Source organism: Augochlora pura, chromosome 7 (genome assembly GCF_028453695.1).
Source record: "Augochlora pura isolate Apur16 chromosome 7, APUR_v2.2.1, whole genome shotgun sequence".
Taxonomy (NCBI): Eukaryota; Metazoa; Arthropoda; class Insecta; order Hymenoptera; family Halictidae; genus Augochlora; species Augochlora pura.
In genome coordinates, this window is record NC_135778.1 from 11,572,362 (window position 1) to 11,600,202 (window position 27,841).

The 27,841-nt window shown below is 41.0% G+C and overlaps 1 protein-coding gene across 1 annotated transcript in view; it reads right to left on the reverse strand.

Moving 5' to 3' along the window:
- Positions 1 to 27,841, reverse strand: part of LOC144472458 (discoidin domain-containing receptor 2) — a 267,709-nt gene that overhangs the window by 160,254 nt on the left and 79,614 nt on the right. Inside the window, exon 2 of the mRNA XM_078185567.1 lies at positions 22,230 to 22,286. The gene's annotated coding sequence lies outside the window, so the exon portion shown is untranslated. The remainder of the gene's footprint in view (positions 1 to 22,229; positions 22,287 to 27,841) is intronic.

The following is a 27,841-nucleotide window of genomic DNA, read 5'->3' on the forward strand; positions in this document are numbered from 1 at the left end:
ACATTTTCCACATATGTATTTTTTACATTTTATACAAATTTTGACAGTAAAAATCAGTTAGTACATATTAAAGTAGAGACTTTACTCTTTAAAACCTGCTAAGCCACATTGTTTTACCATTTTTCGAAAAAAAGATACAGCTTCATGAAAATGAATATAGAAATTACAGCCTATTTAAGCTGTTTTTCAGCTGCATTGTAACACGCTTGGTTATAGCTGATTGAGATTGAGCATTAGACTGCGCTCACCTGCCATCTAGCAGTAAAAATGTGACCCAGAAAAGTGTATAGTATCTGCAAATGCGTGTACTGAAAAAGAAAGAAGTTTATACCTGCACGTTAAATTGAGATCTCGATATCTCAGCTATTTCTAGCCCAATTCACATATTTGAGGACTTTTTGTACGCGCATGGTGATCTTTAACAACTAGACAATCGTTAAAATTATATACAATGCGGTTGAAAATAATAAATCGCAGTTGAAATTTTCGGCCGTTCTAGTCAAAGATAGTTATCCTTGGCAGCGTCGCGCGCGCTAACTCAACTACTTTGCCGTATACCTTTGCCGTATAATATCGTGTCAGACTCGTTATGAAAAACTGAAACTTCATTTATCAGATATGTATGTTATTCGCATTTTTTATATCGAAGTGAAATTCTACTCGCCTATTAGTATTTAAACATTGAAGTAAGGGTTTTCATATAATGAATATAAATTTTCTACCTGTCATAGAAATTTATTAACAAATGAAGGCTAGTCAATATAGCTGTGAAATAAATCGTAGCGCGAGGGTATATAACTTTTAAAAAAGCGATTTCCAAAATCATAATTATTCAAAGGTATAAACATCGTTAAAAATTGAAACTATGATTACTTCTGAAGTCAATGTGTAGAATATTTCGAATATCGCAGGTCAAACATGAAAGTAGGATCGTTTATGTAAAAACAATTATAAATTGAAGTATTTAAGCAACACATTTACATTCTATGTAAATCTACAAATGTGCCTGTTCATGACGTGCGATTGTTCATTAAAAAATTGTTCCTCATTGTGCAATTCCATGATCTCAGTATGGACGACAGTTTTTTTACATTTTTGTAATTCCAAATAGTAGTAAAATAAAAAATAAAAGTATTTCAGTCACTGTACAGACCAGCATTATTTAACTAATAGTCCTCCTAATATTTAGAGAAAAATTGAGATTATGTAGAACAATTTAAAAGAAATACCATTTTATATGTGTTGACGAAATTGGACTGTATATAAATCTCATCTAAATAAAGACTAAACAAATCATGGATCTTGCCAAAGTCGACTTCCACTGTCATAATGATCTAATGCCGTCCAAATTAATCAGAATCATGAAAACGGCGCAAATTGTGAACACCTCCAACAATACACTGTTTTCACAGTCGTGTTTCAAGCATGAACGCGGGATTCCTCCAGATCAAAGTGTCTGTTTCCCGGTATCTCGCATGTCACCGAAATAATCGCGGCATCCGCGAGCCAAGAAATTGGTTGGCATTGTCCAATTGCACGTTTATCGTGGAGAGGGGGGGGGAAGGGGTTGATTGATAACCACGTCGCGTTGGAAATACGCTGAATATCAAGCACCCTTGCACGTGCAAGGGAAGAGGATCGTATTTAACAGAACTCGAACAATGCTTTCCCTTTCTCGGCTGTCCTCTCCTTTTCCCGGCGTGTCTCTCCGCGTCTTTCAAGCCTCCTGTGCTCATCCTCAATGTGCCCGCGTTAAATAACAATGGATCCGTGGAAGTGGGACTACTCGAAAACATTTGCCCGTTTCCTACTACCGTTCCTCCTTTTGTCGCGATTCATTCGTCCTCCCGCATAATGACGCCGCGCGTCTATGGGAGCAGCGCAGTCGCATTCACCGAGGTGAGCCCTCGCCTCGCCGTCGCAACCCTCCCTCCCTCCCTCCCGCCGCCCTCGCAGTGCCGCGGCCTGCCTCACCTCGCCTCGCCAGGCGTCTCCACCTTTTCTCCTTTCTTCTTCCGCCGGTTTAATTGTTGCGCTAACATTTGCCCCGCGGCCATCGATCCGGTACCGGAACGAACACAATTACGTCCACGGTAAGCTGCCCCTTGATTTCATTTTCCACCACCCTCCCCCTCCTTATCATCGTCTCTCAACCATCCTTCGATCACCCGACAAAAACCTCGCTGACGAAAATACTTCGTTTCCCGGTGAGATTTTGTTGGCTGTCGCGGAAAAAGAAATTCGATCGAGGTTTCAGTTGCCCGGGACCCTCGCGAACGAATTCGAGCAAACAGTGAATTCGAGCCACGGCGAATTCGTGGTTGCCACGAGCTTTGGGGAGGACGTCTTCGGAAAGTGTAATGGAACAGCTGATTTATTAACCAGCGAGATGAAATGTTGAACGTGACCCGCGGAAACCTCGGTGACTGCGCGATGAAGATAGATGGCGTGGTGAAGTTGGTCTTTTGATTCTGATATATACAGGGTATCCAGAAAGTTCCTCGGGTCATTTAAAGTAATTTTCTCTTTTGCGAAAATGCAATCCCTGGTTTTTTTTTACGAGTTATTCAAGAAAAATAGTGACTAATGAAAGGCGTGATCAACTGGCGCGAGGCGACCGATCCAATGAGTGAAAATCAGTTTTGTTCGCTCGTTGGCTCGACCACCTTACGCCAGTCGAGCTTATTTCTCATTGGCCAGTCTCATTCGTTAATAACTCGTAAACATAGCCGTAGATTGCGTTTGCGCCAAAGAAAGAAATAATTTCAGATAGCCTTAGGAAACCTTGATTACCCAATTGCAATAACTTTTAAGACATCCTGTATAACTAAACAACGTATGTAACTTTCTAAACCCTTACATAGATTATGAAAGTCTTTAAACAACTCATTCTTAATGTACGTTAACGTAATTATTGAAAATTTCATGTAATGTAATTTTTAATCCAATTTAAATAACTACAGTCCTCTCATAGTTACAAAGCAACATACTTTGGACCCTTTTAAGAGTCGGTTGGTTTAGTATGGAACAAATAATATTAAACAATTATGAGAAAACGTATATCTGAAGAACAAAATAGCGAAAACCCTCAAAATCTCAAAGCACACTGTTACGATAACGGTGACTCATCGCACTTATTAAAGCAAGAAATAAATTCCTATCTCTTAATGGTTTATAAATGCTGTTACATTTTCACGGAGAACGACACGGAGAACACGATACACGACACCCTTCCCAAGCACCGTGCACTAATTTCATGGAAATCATGATATCCCCGAAAACTGGTCCGGAAACGTCTCCTATTAATAATGCATTGAATTATTTTAATCAAGCTAGAATAACAGAATCGAATAACTTGATATCGTAAGGATTTGCCGATAATATTCAAATGTCCGAGCTCATTATAAAACAGTATTCTCGGCGCGATCAATGGAAGGGCGGGCCACGGTTAACAAATTAATTTCCAAAGTTGCATCCAGGGTGCAGGTGTTCCATTGTTATGGTAACATGTTCGATCGGCAAATACCGAAAACTAATCAAATAGCGGGGCTGCCGCGGAGTTGCCGTGTCAGGTTTAGTTTCATTAAAGATCGCTGCGCAGGCCAGGGCAAACACAACGGAGCCGGTGAGCCGGGAAGTTTCGCGATCCAATTTTTCAACACGTTTATGCCCGGTGGGCAGCAGGAGAGAGCCGACGGTGTCGGCGGCGAGGGCTGTTCGCTGGCAACGCACAGCGGGGGTGAACCAGCGCGGCGCGGCTCTCCGAGGAAGAGTTTGCGCAAGCCGGTTTCTCATTAGGTTAGGGCAAATTAGCACGCAAATGCAAACACACGTAGCCTGCCGGGCTCTGTCTCTCTCTCCCTCCCTCTCTCCCCCCTCCTCCCTCTCTCTCTCTCTGTCCGCCCTTACTTCTCCGGTCCGCAATCTCTCTGGGGGAACGTTCTGTTTCGAGATTGATTATCCCCTATCGGCTCGTGCAGCGTTTCCTCCCCGGCGAAACTTAGCGGGCCAGCGTCGATAATGCACAGAGAACCGCCGGCCGACGGGGGGAGGCTGATGGTTGTTTCCAGTTTCGAAAGGGTAGAAAGTGTGGAGATCGTAAATTTCCTACGGTGTGATCATAGACTTCGAAGATACACAACGGGCCGACCGTGCAAAGCCGGATAAGCCTCTGCGGCCGGATCGCGGTTAATCGGCCGCGATCTGTTAATGTTGTTTTTTCATTATACGATGCCGAAGGGGGGTGGGACGCGCGCGCCGTATTACTTCTCTCGAACACGCCGGTTCGATGGGCAACTGTCTTTCCTACGGTGCTTTGCTGTTTTCGATTCGGAGATCTTCGTTTCGCCATTGAACCACGCTCTTGTGTACGAGACGAGCCGGATAATAGATTCTGTCCAGATACGGGGAGTTTTCTTTGATATCGAGCTGGTCACGATATCTTGTCGGGTTTCTTTTCGACACAGACATGATGTACGAACAGAAATAACGTTTTAATGTTAAAGTGTTTCGGAGATTTATATCTTTACGTTTATGTACGATAGAATTCTAATCAGTACTGGACGTTTTAAAGGCGTCTATTTTATGTTCACTGTAAGTTTGAACGTCTTATGCCCTAAAATATATGTATTAACCCTTTGCACTCGAGTGGAGACTCTGAGGTGCCATTAAAATTGTTATACCACATTCTAAAATTATTTTTATAGATATCACTAAAGCTCAAATTTGAGAAGATGTTGAAAATATAACTCTGTTAGTACGAATTATGAGACTTGATTTCATATGCACAAAATGCACTTTGTAATACAGTACGAAAATGCTATGAGTCAGAAAAATTACTTTATATTTGATGTCGAAATGGCTTCGAGTGCAAAGGGTTAAAGATGTCTTTTATTTCAGACGTTAAAAGCATGCCCAATTTGGAATGTCTTTAAAATGACTCAAAGATGTCACGAATTGGACATCGCTTTAAAGTTTTAAACAAGATGTCTTTAAGACACTTGGAATATGTCTTGAAGACGTTTTTTTATGTTTTCAATGTTCTTTTTAACAAAATCAGATAGATGCTTTCAAAAACAACTTAAAGCCGTTTGTAAGACGTCTTTTAAACGTCCCGAATGTATTACATCAGACGTCTCTCAGACATCTTAGAAATGTCTCTGTGTTATCTGGAGGATATGGCATTTTGCTTATAAATACGATATAAATGTTGATCAGTTTGAAACCACATTATTTTCTACCGTTTTAAAGAAACAGACTTATCTAATAAATATTCAAGGTAAAAATTTTCTTCATTAATTACAAGATTATACACATACCTTTATTCTTAAACAGATTAATGAGCTGATTTTATATTCATTATATTTTATATTCATGATTCAATAATATTATTAAAATGTTTAAATATCGTCGCTATTTAATTTTTCTTACAGATGCGTAGAAAATTCGTTTTTTTTTTTTTAATTAAATATGAAGCAACAAACAATAATGTAACAATATACAAGAATACTTAAAAACTGCTACTACTTATAAATTCTACTACAAATATATTTAGTTTGTTGCTTTAACTATGAAACTGTAATTCACATCATCGCATTCAGGGTGATTTTGTTGCCACTATGAATTGCAAACAAGCGCTACGAATTTTATACTGCTCGCTTCTAATACCTCAAGTGGTAAAATCTCAGAGCGAACGTAGAATTCTTTCTATAAAACAATAACACTCACAATACGCGAAGAAAATAATATCGTGACAATTTAAAAGGCTGTGAGCTATATTTTATATGAAACAATCAAAAGCAATTCTACCGTCTGCTCGCGTCACTACAGACATATAATAAAATTCTTATCCTTACATACCAAAGTGTAATCAGATTACCGACGAAGACCCTCGGAATTCACCGAGGCCCTCCCCCCCGAGAAGTGTATTAAAACGGAGAAAGAAGAGCGAGGTGGAACGCGCAGCCTCGCCGCCATTAGTTCGCGCGAGGGTAGACCGGCCGGATGTGAAAATACGTGGAAACAGGAGAAGGAAAGGGGCGGTCGGGTAATTGTGAAGAGGTCGCGCGAGGAACGGACCTTGGCGCACGGTTTCCGCGATTTCGCAAACGTCGGGGAATTAGTAATCTGCTAAGAGACAGTCTTGCCGGGGACGATAACGCGACGTCAAAGGGTGGAAGGGCCGAAGACGAACCGAAGGGGGGGGGGGGGGGGGAGACCGAGAATAAAACAGCTGGCGGTGGAGACGACGTCTTGCGGGGGCTGGCTGGGAACGACGTGAAATCCGATTTTCAAAGCTTGCTTAATGTATACGATTTCCAACGACGAATTCCCTGGCCCACACCGCCCCCCCCCCCCCCCCCCCCTCGCCTCGTCAACCGACCGCCAGAAATCGACTGGCGGGACGACAAAAAGCGTCGGAGAGCCAGCGGCTGTCGAGCGTAGCCGGGTTTCGACCACATAACTTTCAGATTAATTAAATTTAAGCGCTGTTAAAAGGATTAATTAGTAGTAGGTACTTTTGCGAGGACACCGAACCTCGGGACAGAATTATGTCGAGACGAAAGTTTCGACGAAGGGGAATGAAACAGCGCGCCAGTCAGGAGGGGGACCGGTCTGGGCCACGGCGGCGGCGGCGGCGGGGGGCGCCGAGTTTTAAGGGTACATTTACACTACGCCGCGAGGCAGAAACTTCGCTGGTCGACTTAGGTCGGATCATTTGGTTGTAACAGAGCGTGACATTGACTTTAATTCCGAGCGTACTTTAAACTGTGTATTCAGCATTTTCACGGGTATCGAAGTGTTTGTGCCGTCCTGCTCGGGCGACGTGGCACCGCTCCGCTACAATTTCCGTAATGACAGGGAAATTGTTCGATCTAGAGAAATGAAAGGAATCCGGACAGCTTCGAACGATTATCATCAACGTCGACGTGCAGCGTTTAGACAGAGGTGCTTGATACATTGAAAACATTTTATTTTATCGGAGTACAGTTTCCGTGAAATACTAGGATAGCGTGTACAATTGTTGACCTAGTATATACACAGTGATTGACGATTTCTCTAAAAAATTAGTAAATTATATAATGCCTCTTTTATTTAATAATATATATTATATTTTTTTATGATTTGTTATTAGTAATATTAATTATTAATATCAATAGTAATAGTAATTATTTCTAGTAAAAAATGGGAGATAATAAATATATTAAAAAATACCCAACGAATGAAATGTCTACATCAAACACTCCTGCTTTAAGCAGGGTTTCTAAATCGATATTATTGTTTAGATTAATATGACTTTATACTATTGTTATGTTAAGACATCGTTATTTACGGTGCATTTAAGTTTTTATTAATAAATAAGCTATCTTGTATGTGAGAATTTGTCAATCACTGTGCAATACCCAGTTAAAAACTACTATTTCAGGTATCTACAAATAATTAAAGATTCTTACATTTCTTCTTATGTTTTATACAAATTCTGAAGTTTTGTCTCTTTTCTCAAGTCCTTTTATAGCGATAACAGCAATTTTTATTCTTCGATTTTCACGATATACAGTTCTTTTCTATCAATTTCGTAACACTCGTGCTGAAATGGTCAATCAATTCACGCTACCCTACACGTTCGCCTTCGTACATTTGCATTTAAGATACTGCAATGTTGCTATTGAATATTGATGAATTTAACATTGGTATTGAAACAAATATTTTGAACTCATCACGAAATAACGTACAACCAATATTAACCCCTTGCCGTAGATTTTCTTTGCAATTACTATAGTTAGAATTTTTTTGATCACACTAATTTCTTAGAAGAAAAAGGAATTTTAAATTTATTGTGTGCTTACGTCTATTTGAATATTGACATATTGTTGCAAGAGAATAAAACTTGATTCTTAGTTAAAGGAAGGGATGAACATTAATACTTAAAAGCTTGTTGTTAGAAATCTCCATCACGAGTCCGACTCGTTAAAATACGGTAAGGGGTTAATAATATAGCACGCGACTAATATAATATTCGAGAAATGATTAAAAACTAACCAATGATTAAAAACCACTGGAGTGACGACACTTTTCAGAAAAAAGAAATAGGTCAGACCGAATCTCAGAAGAAGTACCAACTTCCCATAACACCAACTCAAAAGCCGTCGCATTTCCGAAACACTTAGGTCTCCTACGGCCTCCCATAAATTGGCTGCGAGCATCGAATCATTACGTACAGCACGGCCGCGTAAAATCGGCTCTCGCTGAACAACGCCCAGAAATTTTGCAGTTGATTTACAAGGGGGGCGCGGCAGCGATAAGTTAAACAACAGGATTCAACGAGGTCGCATTGTTATCCAGCGCGCTGGTAGAGTATCGTCTTACCAAATATGCTCGCTGGCTGAGAAAGTGAGACTGGCAAGAACCACTCGAGCTTGAGTAGCTTGTATACCGCGCAGGAGTAACGGCTGAAGTACTCTCTAAAGCCAGGAGAGCCGAATGTCGAACGGCTCAGTGTTGAAACAACCAATTCTAGTCGGTGAAGTATTCTCCGTGGTTTGAGAACTAATACTTGCGAAGATGTTACTATAGTTTACAGAAGCGCTTTACTGCATGCCAGCCGGGGCCCCGAGTTGCGCCTCCTAACAGCGTCCATTAATACCGTAGACAAGAGCATAATTCGAGCACGACTGCAACGCGCGTCTTGCCATTTCTGCCGGAAGATGCCCCCGCGTTGTTCACCGCCCCGGCGATGGGCATCTCGGACAGATTGGCCGACACTCCGGCTTGAATTTTCAAAAGGACCGCTGAACTTTCTTTAGCTGTTCCACGAGATTTCTTCGTTATCGTCCGGACACCGCTGCTTTTAGTTGTTCGGGGTCATCCGGGGATTAAATTACTTTACAACTTAAGCGGTTTCCGCAAAAAACTCTGTGGCATCGTATCGGTAGATTGCGGGTGTTTATGCAAACGCTTGTATTTTTTTTAGAAAATAAGTGTATCGACGAGATCTGGACAAAAATTTATGATCAGCTAATTTCAAGAGTGTAGCTTTTATTTTGCGTATTTACGTATGAACCAAATAACATATGCAACAGCATACAGCATATCTATTTACCGCGTAGATGCATACATTATGCTGATCTGAATCACCTATCTTGTTAAATTCAACGCTATAATAACCATAATCTCGACACAACCTTCACATAAATAGTTAATCACCGGGATTATTTTACAACGAAAGCATAATCGAACACGATTTATTCGAATATTTGTTATTCGAAACGCAATTTCCTTGCACGGATAGAACTTGAAAACTGGGGCAAAAGTTTTTGAAAAGAACAAGAGTAAATAAAAAATTTGACGGATAGGATTATTGGATGTGCCGGGGCGATAGCATGCTTTGAAGTATCGAGTGCTTTTGTTATACATCGCATGATCTCTTTGTGTGCGTTCGCTTCTGTTAGCTTCTGATACCCGGCGTACGGGGCTTGGATGATACAGCAAATGCTGCGTTTACCTAACTGACTTTATTATAGCTTGTTTTTAGAAAGAAGAGAGAGTTACCGTGGAACGTCAGTTATAATAGCTGTCTACTTCGGATCGAACGCTCCGGGCTCGTCTTTGAGCGGCAAAGTGGAATAAACGACTATTGGCTCGCTTATCGTTTCATCGTTCGAAAAACATACTGTAACTAGATTGGGATTAACATGTGCGACCTGGTGAGGGTGTACTCGAGGTTCTAATGTGTACGCAATTTCGTTGGGTAAATGTCCTCGATCTTCGCTAACACTCCTGCTCCGTCGATATTATGTTCGCACGTTCCGCTGTCGATATTACTTGCCTTCAATTAATCGTTCAAGGTGTCTATAAATATTTCCAAATTGTAACAACGTTATGACGAGACTATGGAATTTATGCGTTCGTGAGAAAAGTTGATCATAATAGTGGATAGTGGAGCCGGTTACTACGGGCTCTGACTTTAGCTTATTCTAGGGCTTTTTATTGAAAAGAAAATTGGAGAAATGTAAGAAATTATATCTTAATAATAATGGATAGTGGAGTCGGTTACTATGGGCCCGAAATTTAGTTTATTTTCGGGCTTAAATAACTTTATATTTATCGAATAAGATATAATTTCTTATATTCTTCTAATTTGATTTTTCAATAAAAAGATGTAATATGTATTACTCGATATATATAAAAATTTTTGCTTCCGGAAAAAAAGACACAGGAATTCAAAACAGAGAAAGCTATAGAAATATTAATGAATACTGTTTTGTCATACTTAACTTATTAAAATTATTATATATGCAGAAATATACTCTTATTCGACACCTGTATCTTGAAATTTATGACTACAATTTTTATTTTACGAGTACTTGCTTCTTTTATTAAATATTCTCCATTCGTTTAAATTCGTCAGGGATGAATTTTTATAGCAGGGAACACTCTATTTAATGTTTCATTTTTATTTACCATCCATTTCATTGTATTACTGAGGGATTCTGTAGTAAATAGTTTTTCAACTGATTCACATTTTCTTTACACTTAGAACAATCATAATTTTAAGAAAACTAAACGCACATACACGTGGCAGTATCCCTCAAGAGATTAATCTTGCAATTATGATTGTTCAAAGACAACGAAAAGTTACATTAATACTTTACAAAACTGCTATAAAAATCAATATAAAGAAAATTTGGTTAAAACCATAATAGAACTCAGGGTACAAGTAATTTACTTTAACCCTTCGCGTTACGATGTCTTTCAGAACTACATTGATTACCACTTTTTCGTCCTTAATAATTTTCTTGATGTCACGTGATGATTTTTGTTTCCCATTTGTCTTCATTTACTTTCATTCCCAGATTTTAATGGCAAAGGATTCAGATTTTGTTACAATTTAATAGAAATGTTTGGCAGTCATATTTACTGAATCATGCACGTTACGAGCCTGGCTCGTTATTATAGTGCAAGGATTATTATTATATTCAGAAAGGATCGATATTATATCAAGATTAAACCTTTCGCTTCGACGGGCGTATATCGAAGAATGACCATTTATATACGTTCATACCATACATATACTTTTATTCCATACTTTACATGAGACACTTTTGTTAATCAACAAACAGTTGACTATAATATTTAAAACAATAAATTACGATTACAAGCTTTTATATTTTAGAAAGCAAAAAATATAACAACTGCATCAGTAACGCGCTACGTAGCGAAAGGGTTAATACTCCGAAGTTCTACTATTTACTGCAAGCAATTAACACTTTATCGACCCGGTCGTAAAAATTTTCGTTTATATTTTGATTTTTTATTTATCTTAATAATCACGAAAGGTATTTAATATTTAAAAATTTATATAATAATATTGAAGCTTGTAGTACAATTTAAAACATTTATCTCAATAATAGATAACAAATTAAGGGTTACTATGGTAATCGATTCACAGGTTACGAATCGGAGGGCAAAGCCGATTTATAGGCTACCGGTCGATAAAGTGTTAATATGTATAGCGTGATCAGTTTTAAGAGCAGATCTGCAAGACGAGAAGCGCATTCGAGGAAAACATTATTGGGCACTCGTATTAACTTGCTTTCTAAATTCTGGTAACCCGTGTTCCGCTTGCCGGCCATCTATGAGAAACGGATATCGGAAACCACGTTTCTTTAAAGTATCGTACACCAGAGACGAAACGTTACCGGCGGAAAGAGAAGGGTAAGAGGGCGGAGGGGTGAGGGGGCGGGGGGTGGAGGGAAATTGTAAGTGATACGAGGCTGGCCAGAACATTTGTCTGAGAACGAATCGACGTTGGATTCGCTACTGAAATAAATAGCGAAGTGGATCTGGAATAAATTGGGGAATACAGAATGGCCGCATCGCGAGAGTATTGGCCGGCGTCCAGGAATTTATCCGCCGATGTCGGTGTATAAAAATTTCAGCGTTATCAGGATTGGAACCACGGCCTGTTTCTGCTGCTGAATATCTAATGAGGAGGAATAGAAAAAGTTGGCCAATCGGTTTGTCCATCGATGTGCACACGCGTGACGAACGAACAGATTCCCTGGCTTCTCTTCGCTTTCTGATCACGACGCGACGAGACGAATTTTTAAGCACGATTTACCTTGCCGATCGCGGTTCGCTGAGATTCATCACCCTTTTCTACGGGTTTTCGGCACTATTTTAGAGCGACGTGCTGCGACCTAATAGTTTTAGCCCCTTAGACGCGACGCGCCATTATAGTGGCTTTCGCGGATGTTTCGTGCTTTACTCAGTTGTGTTATTAGTTATTAGAGTAAACGATTTTAAAGTGAAAGTGTATATGTGCAATGCACTAGGAAAGGAATGTATATAGCTATTACTATATATAGTTACACCAATCAAAATTATATATTAGGAAGAAATGGAAATTTAGTTATGAAAAATTTCATTCGCGCCAAATCCAGACGTGTCTCAGAGGTTAGTTTTGTTAACACCTAACCTACCGAGCACTATAAGAATGACAAGACTGGATTTATTTAGACACTTAATTTTTATCATATCGTATGCTTGGACGAAAAAGTTTATTCAATCGTTTCTTATAAAAGAGTCTTCCTAAAGTAAACAATTCCAAAATAAGATACGTGAAACCATTCAAAATGGCCGGCGTGGTAGATTTAGTGCATTATACCTGTCTTGAAAAATTATATTTTGAAGGATCTCCGTATTTTAAATATCTGTCTTGGAAAACGTTGTTCAACTCTCGAAATGGTCGTTGAAAAATTTTAATTGTAACGTCATTAAAGCAATCTCGGAGCCATATATTCGAAGGAATAGGCTTAATTTAAGTCGTTCAATCTCGTTTTATGGAGACATTATTTAAATTGCACACCACGCGTGACATTTTTACGATAATCGTAAACACCGTCAAAGTCACCGGCGGATCGCGAATGACGTGAAATTTACCTTCTGGTGGAGTGAAATATATTCTCCACCGCCGATCGTCCCGAGGGATGATAAATAAGAAGTTGCTTAAGATGCTAATTCGCGGTCACTTATCACGCGTGGCAACGTGAAACGCGGAAATTTTGAAGCGGTCCGGGATAATTTACGTCGGGACCGAGCTGGTCCGCGCTTCGCGAACCGCGAACGAGCCTGGGATCAGAATATAATTATCCTCGGGACCTGACGGAAAATAATTTCAGGCTGTCCGATCACTATGCATCACTCGCGCGAGCCGATCTGTAAAGGAAGTTTAACGACCGGCCGCGCTCGCATCCTGCCGAGGTCCGTCTCGATCGACGATTCACCTCTCCCTCGTAAATCTTCCTCGGGTTCCATTTCCCGCTCGATCTTTCGGCCGAGGTATCGACTTACTTATTTCCTAAGAACTTGTTCGTCCCCCTCCTGTAAACTTCTCTAAATTGTTTGAACTCGATTCGACGAGATGACGCCCATCGAGACGCATCGCCTTCGTAGTCACGTTGAAGCGAATAGGGAAGTAGCGACGCGGCATTTCAGAATTTTTAAGGATTTAACTTTATACGGTGACTCGCATTAATATTCGAACAACTTTTAAAGCAGAGCAATTTTTTATGAAGCGAACTGAAGAGACTAATTTAACAGGTGATGTGTACGTAAATTTTTTTTTAAATTGCCATAGGTTGGAATGAACAAAAAAGTAGAAAAATCACGTTTTTTTTTTTATCAGAGTTTATAACGAAAATTAAAACTTTTATTAAATTTATATTTGCATTTATGGGCCTCTGTAATTTTGCACGCTGAAAATTTCATCGAATTCAGCGGACGTTGTTGTGAGCTACGAATTATCGAAGATCGCGAAAATCACAGCTATTTTGCGATTTTCAATACTTTTGATCGTTAGCTGTAAGGAATCTGCACATTTTTACATCTTTTAATATTGTTTAACTTTTGTGTTAAAGACCCAGCCAGTAAAGTTGAAAGATATGATTCTTTTCAGCTTTTTTGTCACTGAAAAAAATGGCAAAATTAAACAAATGTATTTTATTAATCGTACAGTGCACTTGCTCCTATAACATCTCGTTGAAAAAATTCAAATCATTCTTTTCAATTTCAAGATATCCAAATAACGAGAATTCTATCCTTATTACAAATCTATATTTATTAGAGGTAATTTATATAAGAGGTTGTTTTGTGAGACGAAAACAAGAAAAATGTAAAAGAGTAAAAATTGCAGAAAATTTTTTAAAAACTGTAAACTATTCCAGAATAAGTTCTTTCAGCTGTATATTTCTAAATAATATTTATTTATTAACTTCAATTTTTAAAAGATTTATTGGTTAACAAGTAATGTAAAATCAAAACAAAAATATTTTGTACAGAAATAAAAGTACATTATTGATTTTAATCTGTGGCGCCATTAAAATTATTGCATCACGTTTCTAAATTATTTTTATAGATATTGGCTGAGCTTAGATTTAAAAAATTGTTGAAAGTGTAACTGTTATATGAGCGACAAGACTCAATTTCATATGCATAGATTGAATTTTGTTATATAAAATGGAAATACTAGAAGCGAGAAAAGTTATTTTATATTTTTAGTTGAAATGGCTTCGAGTGCAAAGGATTGAAAGGATAGATGGAATTAATTTGTGGGATACAAAATTGTATCTGGCGTCACTACAAATAATTACAGCTTAATATACAAAAATTTCACGACTATCTAATATTGTTTAAAACGCTTCATTAAATTTATACATATCATGAGTAAAATATTTAATACTTCTCACGATCTTCTCCAACTATGCTCAATGTTAGATATTTCTCAATAATGCATGCGGATCTAATGACTTTTAATTCGAATTACCGAACTACTGAGAACATGAATTTGCTGACAACAAGAATCATTTGCAAGCATCGTATATGGTGAATCAACGTAATACGGCGTTTAATGGGAGCTGAGTAGAGGAACTAACAGTATAGTATAGAGAGGATCTCGAAACTGGGGAGATTACGTCGGACAACATTGGTTTATGGAGTTTCACGAATAATTGAATCTCGTATCGGAATTCGTCGGCAGCAAATGATCGAGGTAGTGGTGTGCTTATCGACCGTTGACCGACGAAACAGAAAAATATTTGTAGAACACACAAAATCATGCTACTATTCTGATTTTTCTAAACAAAATACATTTCAACGATGTTTTATCATTATTCGGTTACGACTTTCAACGATATTTCAAATGTTAACGGTGCACTTAATTGATTCTTAATCAAAATGTTGCAATTAATTTATTGATATTAAGAAACTGATTACATAAAATTTATTTTCTATTGGATGAACATACGATGTTTTATATTTAATAGATGTACATACATGAAACAAGGTAAAAATCTGTTTGCATAAAACGAATACTGTTTGCAAAATGTTCCACTTATTTTTGATAATGTAGCAAAATATTATAAGAAATAATCATCGGAAAAATTAGTTGATAAGTACCAAATTTTCTAAAATAGAAACATCATCAACGTTGTTTTAAATCGTGACATAATATTACCACTTCCACGTATACTCGCACACCAAAAGTAATTGAAAGAATCTCTCATTAACTAAAACACGTAACAACAACCACTTCTCCCATTAAGTGCGAAGAACACTCGGACAAAATCAAAGAGCGCATTCGGAGCAAAAACCATGGAATGAAATTGCAAGGCGAGGCATGAAGACAAAAACCAGCGCGGCCCGTTCCATTATTCCCCCCCCAAACAAATCCCCCAAATAAGACAGCAATTTGAGGACGGAAACCGACCGAGGATTCCGGTGAATCCGAGGGCGGAGCGGCGAGCAGAACGACAGCCAACAAACGGCGATCGCGAGTTAACTCCTGCATCGATAATGCAAGGTAAAACGGCTTTCATTATCCGGACGGTGTGTCCGCCTAGCCGCGTGTCCCCGGCCGTATCACGAGATTGCCGTAGACGGAGGAGGGGAGGGGGGAGGGGACATAATAACGCGGGGGCGCTTCGGGTGCAGTTGAAAAATTTAGCAGTCACCGGTAGAGGCGACGCGTCGGAGTGCGCAGGTGGGGTTGGTTGGATGGATCACCACGTGGTATGGTTTCCAGAGGTACGCGTCGACGAACTATACAGTGTGGCGGGGCCGGGGGAGCTGGAGGCAGCAGAGGGCGAGGCTGAAGAGGTTGAAGAGGGACGGTTAGGTCGCTGGTGTCTGTCTCCGGGGGCTCAGCTGCGGCGGCACCACGGTGATCGATGTCTCCACTCTCCGCAATTTGAACAATGTCCCGCTGTCTTGGACAACCTTTCCCTCTCTTTATCTATCTCTCTATATATATCTCTCTCTCTCTCTCCCACTCCCGCTCTCCCTATTTCTCTCTCCCTCTCCCTTCTCTTCCTCTTCCGCTCGTTTGCCACCCGTGTCCCGCAATTTTCTTTTCCCCTCCGTTTCCTTCTTTCCAGCTCTTCGGCTTCCTCGATCTGCCGGGTCTCTGTCCCCGCGTTAGCCACCGTTCCGCTTCGCCCCGATGCTCCTTCGTCTTCTAACCCCCGCCGACCGTCATTCTCCGCATTCTCCACTAAAATGAACGTTATACCGAGCAAGAAGGATGCGGACTCATTCTTATTTACTATTCCGAGCGGCGCTGGCTGCCGAGTGGAAGAATACGCGTGTGCACGGATGAGGGAGCCGCGCGCGCGGGTTGCAGGAGGCGCGGTGCGCGGCGGTGCACACCGCGACTTCTTGCCCCGATGGATGCCTGAGCAATCATGAGCTTCTTCGTGCGGGCTAAACAAACGCAACTGGATGAGAACGTCTGAAACGTGCCACGGAATCGGGGCTTGAAACGCTCTTAACCCGGCGACGCCGGCGTCGCTGCGCCATCCCCCCCGTATGTCCTGCGTATTCACGTGTCGTTCTTATTGAGACAAGCACTTGCTGCCGGGCCGATGAGAATCTCTACGTATGCTCCGTGTTTTCTTTAGCATTCCTGTTTGCATTTTCTAGTGGCATCCAGGGAAATAACGGCGTTCGATGAAACGGCCGAAACGGCGGAACGCTGTTCCAGATTATCTCGAATGTGTCGCGGAATCTCCGCCCGCCGGTATTTCACCGTGCACGTGAAGGATTTGCTAAATGTGTTTCGGCGAAATGAGAATTTACTATGTATGTTATTGCTGTATATTATTATTATTTTTATATACAGGGTGCCCCAAAAGTCAATCGTAGTCGCGAAATGAGTGGCTCCTGAGATTAGTTGAAGTAACTTTTTACGTAGCAAAAATGCAATTCGCCGCTTTGCTTATATGATATTAACACTTTACCGTCCAGTTGTAGGAATTTAGCTTAATGTTAAATTTTCATTTCTATTTTGATTTAATTTATTTCATTAATCACGAAAGAAATTTCATTTTTAGAAAATTATACGGGGTGGCGCAACTAAAGTGTTACAAAGCAATATCTCCATTATCGTTAATGATACGTGGAAATGATTGAGAAACAAATTGTTTGGTTCGAAGTGGCACATGTTGCGGTGGAAATGATTATTTTTCAAAGGTCATATTTTTTGAGATTTGAAGGTCATCGATGTTTTTTCAAATGGAACTATGTATTTATTTTTCGATGACATTATTGCCGATTATAAGACGAATCCAGCGACCTATAACTGAAGGTCATTCTAGTCGCGCAAAGTATGGAAATAGGTGAAAAACCGAAAAATATCGCAATAATCACTTTCACAGGATCCACTAACCTTAGTTTCATTCTACCTACAGAACATGCTCGAAATGATGTTCGTTCGTGTTTTGTTGAGTTATTCACCTCACGTAACAACATAAACATACTAGTTAGTTACGCATTACCTTCTAATGTGAATACGTCGGATCGCAAAAATGAACGATTCCACATTCCACATTCCTACATTCCTACATTCCCACATTCCACATTCCTACATTCCTGCATCCCTACATTCCCACATTCCCACATTTCTACATTCCTACATTCCCACATTCCTACATTCCCACATTCCCACATTCCCACATTCCCACATTCCCACATTCCTACATTCCTACATTCCTTACATTTGTTACTAGTTCTTTTCCAAATTATCCTACTCTCTCTCTCTTTCTCCCTGTCTCCTCTCTCTCTCTCTCTCTTGCATTCGCACTCTTTTGTATCTGCCTCACTTGCTATCTCATTCTTACTCATTCTCTCTCTTTCTTTCTTTATGTCGCTCTCGCTCACTTACACTCTATCTTTCGGCCACGCAGGACTTCGAGGAACCTAAGCTATTGCTTAGACTCATGCCACTCAAAGTCGTCCATACACTCTGTCGCCATGTGTCCCATTCATTACCATTTTATTGCACTCAACGATTCTGCCTTTCATACCCGGAAAAAACCCTACAATATTAACTACATAAAATTTAAAGAAACTAACAAATTCGCTAAATTTGATAAATCATTCTTCTTTGTCGAAGCTTGAAGAAGAAGAAATGACCGAATTAGACCACGATGATCGCGTTTATAGAAATACTGTTGTTCCAGGAGGACCAGAAACGAATTTATCGATGACAAAGGCTCGCAGAGGAAGGAGTCCGGCGATTCAACATAATTCTCTTCGAAAACTCACTTTGGATTTCGTTCCTCGCTCGGGGCGTTTGCCCACTCTACGCATATAGGCGCCGGTTATCGAGTTAGATTAGGCAGGTACCTTACCTTTAGATCAGAGTACGTTTGCCGAGAACCTTTGGTACAATAGTTCTCAAAGGGACTGACAAGGAGTGCGCATACCTTGGATGAATACAAACAATGGCGTAGGAGAAGCCAATGGTGCGCGGAATTGCGAAGTAACTTATTCAAGGGTTACGTCAATGCGGCACGCCACCGGTAATTTCAAACTTTAAAAGCAAATCTCACCCATTGTCTGGTAAATTCCGATATTCGCGGAGCCAATGGTGGTTCCATTAACGGCGGAACCGTGATCGGGCGAATTTAATCGTTTGTAGAACACGTTCCACGCGGATAATTGAAATACTATTCTATATAATTTATTCATTAATTCGTGCACCTATTTTAACGCGAGAACCGCACACAAAGAGTTTAAATAATTTCAAATATAGTTCAACTTTCCTTTGAAACATTGCCATTGCTCGGGTTGAGTGTGGTTGAATAGCCTAGGTTCATTGGCATAAACCGACTCTAAATTCTTAATGAACAAAAACGTGAGGTATTCCCGAGGCTCTTCAATTTCCTTTCTTTAGATCCTTCAAACGGAATCAGTTTTGCAATCTCTCGAAGATTGAAGCCACACTGAGAATGACACGTGGCGTCGCACGTTGGAGTAGTGCATGCGGAGCCCTGCATGCAATCTGTTGATCGCAGAGGCTACAGTCTACCATTACGGCTTATCGATCCATTACAGACTTTACAAATTCATAAATGCACATTACCCTCGCAACATCGAAGTGAAATGAAATATAATGTCTCAGAGACATTAAATTCTTACGATACGTGCATAGAAGATGAAGATTTGATTGGTTCGGTATATTGTTAGAAAAAAATTCTTATTTACGTGCACAGAAAGGTATGCTGGCATCGCAACAGGTTGACGATCCCAAAGAACCACAGAACAGATTGAAGACAAAGAACTTTGTCTTTCCCGTAATGAAATACGAAAATTCGCATGAATTGAATGTAACAGCAGCGTATGCTACAGTTAAAAAAGGAATGGTAAAAAGATCTCTTAGAATTACAATAAATTTCTGTAATCATTTACAGTTTGCACCGGTGTCTGAGACCGCCGCAGCTTCTTTAGAAAGAGGATACCGAATTTTCCCGGCGGTTGCAGATTTATCCAGGAAGAATGAAACGAATCCGTCTAATTCAGTCTTCAGGAACGCACGAGCGAATTGAAATTTTGTATTCTCGTCGGCGGTGGCCGCGGGAAGCGGCTCGGCGGACGCCGGAAAAAAGGAGGAAAGGGGGAAACTTTTCAACGAGTTTACGCGCGTCTCTTTCCCGTCGAGACTCCGAGAGCCGCGGAGAGTGAAACTTGGCCCCGTCTGGAGATGAAATCCGTGGCGCGTGACGGCACGCCTTCCTGAGCCAAAATCGCGGTACGATTTTAATTCTACCGTTCGCAGAAACGCGGCGGATTAGGGCGGTCCTCGAGGACGGGCGGGCGACGTCACCGACGCCGGGACACCGGGACGCCGGGACGCCGCGAACGAGCCTCGCCTATTTCGACGCGCTTACGTTTCGACGTGATGAATATTTAGCGGCGGTGCTTGAAAACGTTAAGACGGCTGGTAGACGCGCGACTATACCCGTGCAACGTTAACCCTTCTTTACCCCCGGAACTCCCTTATCCGTGCGTTTCATCCCTTTCGTAACGCGACGTAACAGGCGGTGCTTCCGTCTTAACTTCCCGGCAACAGAAATTCACCGTTCCGCTGCGTCGACGTTGTTTACAACTTGCCGACGGCATTTAGTATGATTACGGTTCGTTAAAAAACCCGGGGCTTCTTTGTTTCCCCGGTTTCCCAACTTCCCACTATTCCCGGGCTCGAGCCCCAGTATAGATTAGGTTTGCCTGGAAATATTGTGCAACGAGCTCGCCGCGGCGACCGGTCAGCGGATTTCTCGTTAATTATGGGGAAACTGTGCGGCATTGTGCAAGAAATTGCGTTCGTTACGGAAGAGACAATTTCTTTGTTTAATATCCAAGCGGCGACCACTGTTTTAATGTCACTGCTGGTAGCGTACGTTGCTGAAAAGGTGTCACAATTTTGATGGAGGATCAAGGAGGTGACTCGGTCCTTCTGACCTGTACGATTGTAGTTTATGACCTCCGAAACCCACTTCTGTTGATAAACAAGAAGTCTACTAAAATAATCGATGCGAGAAGGATCGACTAATCGCGTCTCTTGTTCAGCGAGTAATTTAGCTAATCGTGATAAGAAATCTGTAATGAAAACCAAATAGAAGAGGCTAAATGGAGACCATGGGAGTCGAAACAGTGACAGGAGTCAGGAGGCGTTCCTTGTTTTTAATCGGCCAGGGTCAAGTCCCTTGTTTTCCTGAAATTGGGGATTCATAGGAAACGATCATTTCTGCCAATGAGGGAAATCCATTTACCCTACTTCCGCGAGAGCATTAACATGTGCGGTTTGGTGGGAATTGTTTCTATATTTTTCATTGCCATCACGTGACGACAAATTCCTGTTAATAATGGCAATCTGACGTCGAACCGACTCCATATCAATACTAGTTGTATACAACAAATTCATACAATGAATTCAGCCAATAATTAAAAAACGTAGACATTTACAACAAGTATTGTATATAATTATAGTACGCATAACTATACTGACTACATTCGATATACATCGCTACCGCTGTTTACAGTCAATTTGACGTAAATCATCGCTTTACTTTTAATAATTCTGCTAAGTCAAAGGTTACATAGTACAACCTCTGTTATCGAAATAATAAAGAAGAGTTGCATATTTGAATAATAGAAAAATTATCTATTACAAGTTTGAGTTACGTTAGTATTCCTTGGTAGAAGAAATCGTCAAAGGAGCCACCATTTTACGAATAGAATTCAAGGTTATACTAATGGTATTCACGGTTATAGAAAAACTGAGATGAAATTATTGATTGAAAAAAATGTGTGGCATTTTGTTCGTTATATTTGTTTCAAACATTCCCGTTCCGTTAAAAACTGCTACGCATATTGAAAGATTGTACACGCTATTTTGTTAGTTAGGAAAATAACGGAACATCGTGTTATTTTATTTGTTCCGGATATTTACCCTTCGAAGAAAAATACTGGATGACAACTTTGTCAATATTCTGGTCACAGGGTTACGTAAAAACATTTTGTTTTGATTATTTTTCGCATTTTAACTGCTAGATATTTCATACTTCGCTGTAACTTTTGCTTGACAAAAAAGTGCGCTAAATAATCTACGATCGTCCCTTCCTTTTTTTCAAAGCAAAAAGCCGTTTTGTCTTGTCTCAAAATAATATTTATTTATTTTAGTATTTTTCCAAGTAAAATCCAATATTTATGACACGTAGTAAGTTTCAATTAAATGCATTAAAAATTCTCCAGCATTTAACATTATCGGAGACTATTTTTCTCTCCAAGAAAAATAATTTTGTGAATGTTATTTAATCTTATCAATTTCTAATAACATTAGAAAAATTAATCCTAATAACGTCGGAATTAAAAAATAGTAATTGGAAACATACCGTTTACAGCTGATAATTTTCGCGAAGAATATGGATCTCCGTTAGGAAACAAATGATCTGAAACAGAATAACAACGCATTGTTAATAATTATCACAGAGAATATATAAAAAAGTTTCGCGATTTACCTTTGCACCATTCTAACATTTTCGAACCTCTCCCAACAGTTAAACAAACAATTTATAGTAAAAGTACGAACAGATCGAAACATTAAGAAATCTCTGGTAAAACAAAATATTACATTGAAATACATTTTCCCAAATTCTATGTATCAGTCCTTCCTAACAGTCTGCAACACGTCAGAACCTGCAACATCGAAGCCGCGTTCCCTCGCAATCAGAGTAATAATAGAAAAATTGAAACAATTGCTTCGGATGCGTCAAACACCGATAAAATCACGGTAATAACAGAAGACCTGATGAGCGTCTAATCAAGCGTGGCGTTCACGCGTATAGTTACAAAGTAAGCTGCAAAATAATTAACGAGCTGGGTTATGGGATAGCTGTTATTAACGAAAATTAACTGAGTTCGCCGGTGGCTAGACCGGCCGCGTGAAGAAGCCCAAAAAGAGACAGACACAGCGTGCGCGAGAGTGAGAGAGAGAGAGAGAGAGAGAGAGAGAGAGAGAGAGAGAGAGTCGAAACGTTGGAGGCGCGATAGAACGGGAAAGAGAAGGCGGCGCGAGGGAGACGCGGAACCGGTAGACTGGCCTTAGTTAATAATAACGAGAATCGCCAACTCTCGCGGATTTTAATTCGAAATGTTCAATTAGCGTGCGGCCAGTGAACCGTGACGCGGTCGTATCATCGCCGGGTAACGACTGCCTTCGTTCTTCGCCGGCATAACAGCCGTAAATTGGAAAGTGATACCGAATTCACGCGTCACCGAGTGCACCGTGCGATCACCGCGTTAATTATAGATATCCGGGGACGCCGCTCCGCGACACGAGTGTATTTTAGGTAATTGGGGGTGGGGCCCGAAATCGCGGCGCGCCCTTCGCCGTTCGTCGCGCCGCTGCTCGGCTCGGCTCGGCTCGGCTAGCATTTTCCTCCCCGCGTCCATCCGTTCCGACGGAAGCGTGCAACGTCGATTCGGGGAAACAGGATGAGGAGAGAGAGAAAGAGAGAGAGAGAGAGAGAGAGAGAGAGAGAGAGAGCAGAGAAAAAAATGAGAGGCGTCCGTGCACGCTTTAAAAAGTTCGACCATTTATACTAGCCCCTGTCCCCTCTGCCCGCCGCGCCGTGTCCTCCACACCCATTCCTGCACCCCCGTCCGAGCCCTATCTTCCTCGGACGGTTAAATCGTTCGACATCGTAACTCTCGGCGAATTAATAATTTCGCTCGGCCGAGATACCTCCTCGTTTTTTCTTTTTTTTTTTTGGTCCCGGTCTTTTTGCGGAAAAATTAACCGGCAGAGAGGTCTAAGTGGATTCTGCGTGCAATCGATACTACGCGCGAGACCCTCCCGAGAACCTTCGCAAGGCCGGGCTCTACCGCCGCGTTACCGGTGCGTTATATTAACGCACGTGTGCACGGGCGCACGTTCCGCGTTAACTTCCGCGAACGCGATAAACTCTTTGACTACCGTCGATCTCGTTTACGAAAACTTGCCGCGGCCCGAGCTTTACGAGCCTTCGGTTTACACGCATTGTTCTCGGTTCGCGAGACGCCGTTGTTAACAACGGTTAAATGCGTTTCGGCGTTGTTCGGCGATGTTGTCCGTTGGAAATTCGACGATGTGTTGATCTTGTTCTGGTTCATGCTGATTCTGTATGCACGTGATTGTTTTGACATGGGCGCGAGTCCTTTCAACTGTTCCTGTATTTTTATTCATTCGCTGTGGTACGGGGTCTCGTATTATGTTCTGCAACGTTGCCGGTATTTAATCAGGTTCCGTGTACAGGGCGAAATTGTTACCGGGTTCGTCTAAAATTATTCGGTCACTGGAAATTCTTCCTCTATCAATCTGATTCAACGTGATTATTAGTCCGAAGATGTTCACATATTTATGACAAATATAGTTATTGAAAGTACACGATTACCAGTACTGTATGTATGGAGCACGACAATACTGCTACACTATTTTCAATTTATTGAAATGATCAACAAGTGAAAGCTACCTTTATTCGGTTCTAGGAAGATCTTCAATCTAGTAATTATACTATGTTCTCCTGTATTCATAGTTTTATACAATGTTACATTGTACTTTGCTTTAATATTTAATTTTATAGTAATAAGATGTCCACAGTCTAATCAACTTACGTACAACATTAAAGTAAAATTTGAAATCTAAACTCATTTGACTGCTTCGTATATTCCTGCAATTCTAATCTACTGTAGAAATATTACCTACAGTGTCACACGGCTGTGATTAAAATCAATTTTATCATTAAATTACTCTTCAGTCTGTGTCCACGTAGTATGATACGCACTGTACACCACAGCCTCGTCATCCGACACCATTTTCTCTCACCTCGCCCCAAAACGAGCAGCGCGAACGCAACAAAAATGAAGGATCGACGACAGCTAGCTAGGGAAAAGGAAGCCAGAGACACGCGCTTCAACGAGAAAACAAGATTATGTAGCAACTAATTCTCAATAACGAGTCCAATTACGCCCATGCACGTCGTTCCAAGGCGGTTGATACCCGCGATCGAGAGCGATCGTTTTACTTAACCGCAGCGCGGCCCGCATAATAATCGTCGTGCATAGGATAGGCGAGCACCGAAGGTTTCCATCGAGCCCTTGCGTCCTCCGCATCCTTGCGTCCCAGGAGCCGTGGTAAAAAGGCTGCGGCGTAGGAGCGTAGGAGCGTAGGGGCGTAGGGGCGCAGGTGCGTGTGGGATGACACACTAAGTGACTGGAAATCATCCGAGATCGCATGCGCAGCTGTCCCCGTAATTTTGGTAGTACGGCCGGGATGGGTCGGGCCGAGTGCAGACTGCGTGTACGCGCGGTAGCTCCCGGACCCGGCGTCTCTCTGTGCAGGTGGAAATGCGTGCACGGTCGATCGAACGGAGAAACACGCCGGAAGGCGGATGCTGCGGACGGAAAAGCGCGTCATTCGTCGGTCCGTTTGTGATTTAGCGCGATTCCCGTCGCACGATTTCGTTGGCTGGCAGGTTCGGCGAGCGAAAGGGTGCACACCGGGTACAGCGTCACCTATAGACGCGTCCACCTACCGGTTTGTACTTCCTAGCGGATGACTCTCCGGTGTACTGGTGTTAGGGATCCATTAGCTAATGGCTGCGCACCAGCCATCTGCTCGACGCTAGCTTTTATTCGCCCGTTGCCGTCCTCCCTCTCCCTCCCTCTCTCTCTCTCTCTCTTTCTCTCTCTCTGTCGCCCTCTCTTTTCCTCCTACTATGATTCTCCTCTCCCCCGTCTCTCTCTTTCTCACTGTGTCCTGTACACCTCACCCGCGCGCACCCTCCGTCTTTTTCGCGCCACCCTCTCGCCACTGTCCCGTGGCTTAGCCCGGGCTCATAACGGGGACCGCCGATTCATTTATTCATATCTTTCTTTTTTTCCTCGTAAGTGAACCCCTTGCCGCCGCCAACCCAGCCGACCGTGGTCCTTTCGTGGTTTTTTTTCAACGCTGCACGCTACCTTATGGGGGTGTTTGTAAACGCCTCTCGAGGCGAGGGGCTGTTGCGACAGAAATGCTGCTCGAGCTTTTGAACGGGGAACCTGTGACGTGATCGATTGCTCTATTCCTGGCTCCTGTTCATTTCGAATGCTGTAGTTGGGATACTCCGGCCAACGAGCCTCTGTCTAAGGAGATTTACGCATCTATTCCTCTAGGACCTCCGTCGCAATTGAATGCTATTGTCATTCGGTCCAAAGGGCAAAATTTAGGAACGTTTTAATGAAATTGTTACGTTGGCTTTCAATGTTTATCAATTCTTATACACCGGTTATTTGTGACGGATAATAGAGAGCCATGTTTTAGGATATTTACCTTTGTTATCAATGATTTTTCTAAGCTACGAAATTGTTGAGATATTACTCGGTCGAACATTTATTCGTGATGTATATCTGGCCGATTAACCCCTTGTCGTACTATGTATTTTCTTTGCAATTACAATGATTAGAATTTTTTTCGATCGTACTAATTTCTTAGAAGAAAAAGGAATTTTATATTTATTGCGTGCTTACATCTACTTGAATGATTAAATATTGGTGATAATAGAATGAAACTTGATCCTTACTTAAATGAATGGATGAACATTCAAACCTGACAGCTTATTACTAGAAATCTCCATCACGAATCTGACTCGTTATTATAGGGCAAGAGTTTAAGACGATTATGAGATGAACAATTAAGTATGCATGAGTTGTAGAGAGAAGAAGAACTTCATCTACTTAATACATTTAATAATTTCAATTTGTGTTAATATATTCGGTGTAACGGTTGAAATTTTTCGATTTTTATTTTTCATGAAATCAGTTATTTTAGACTCACGGAATACCGATGGTTGCTCGAGCGATCGCGCAGCCAAAAGTATATTCGGAAAATTCGTACGTAAAACCGCAACGCTGAAAATATTGAACGCGGAGAGCAATGATATAGTTGTCGGTGAAACAGTTTCGTACACGCTCGATACCAACACTTTATCTGTCTCGAATAAAAGAAACAGCGCCGGAAGATATAATCACGCGATTTTAATGCATGCAAAGTGCGACACGCCGCGCCGCTCTCCATAAGAAGACGATGTCAACATTATTGCCGCGTATTTCCTCCGTCCGACCGTCACACTGTTATTTATACGAGCACATTTTTGCCACAAGCAAAAATTATTTCCTCGTAAAAAGTTCAAGGAGATACATATGGGATTTAATTTCCGGACACCGATACCAGGGCCCGGCCAGGATCTCTTGCCAACCTGCGAGAATTATATCCACCTTCGGAGGGAAGCGCGAAGCTACTTTTACAATGAACAGACGTTTGTTAGTGCACGGCCGCCGACGTTTATGATCGGCGAATTACCGGACATTTGTTATTAGAGTCGGCGAAGAATTTATTTTGCCCCTCGAGAAGTTCATTAACCTTTGAACTATGATATCGTGTTGGACTCGTTAAGACGATTTCGAGTATAATTCATTCGGGTAGAGGTACCTATTACGAAACGTTGCTCAATTGTTACTGTTTCATGAAGCAATAGCATAATCGATGCAATAAAAGGTTGATAGAACTTGTGAAAATCGATGTGGAAATTCACATCTTTGAAGAATGTTTTTTACACAAAAATAGTTATTTAAATACGCGTATTTCGAAGCAAGTATATACGGTTCCATATTGAGTACTTCAAGTTTCTGATTGTCCCGATTTATGGAACTCGGGGATACGGTATGAAAATGGTGTTCCTAATGAAATTCGATTTTTCAATTGTAAATATTTAAACATTAATGTGAAGGTTATTATAGAATGTTATAAATTTTCTTTCACTTATAGAAATTTATTGACGGCAAAGAATTGTTAATAAAAGTAATTGCAATAGAAATGCTAGTAAAAGGTGATAAAGCAATCCTGAACGAAAGTTACTGGGTCTTCCTACAGGACATTTCAACGCTATGGTAAATTACAAACAATTTGTTTTTTTTTTTTATTTTC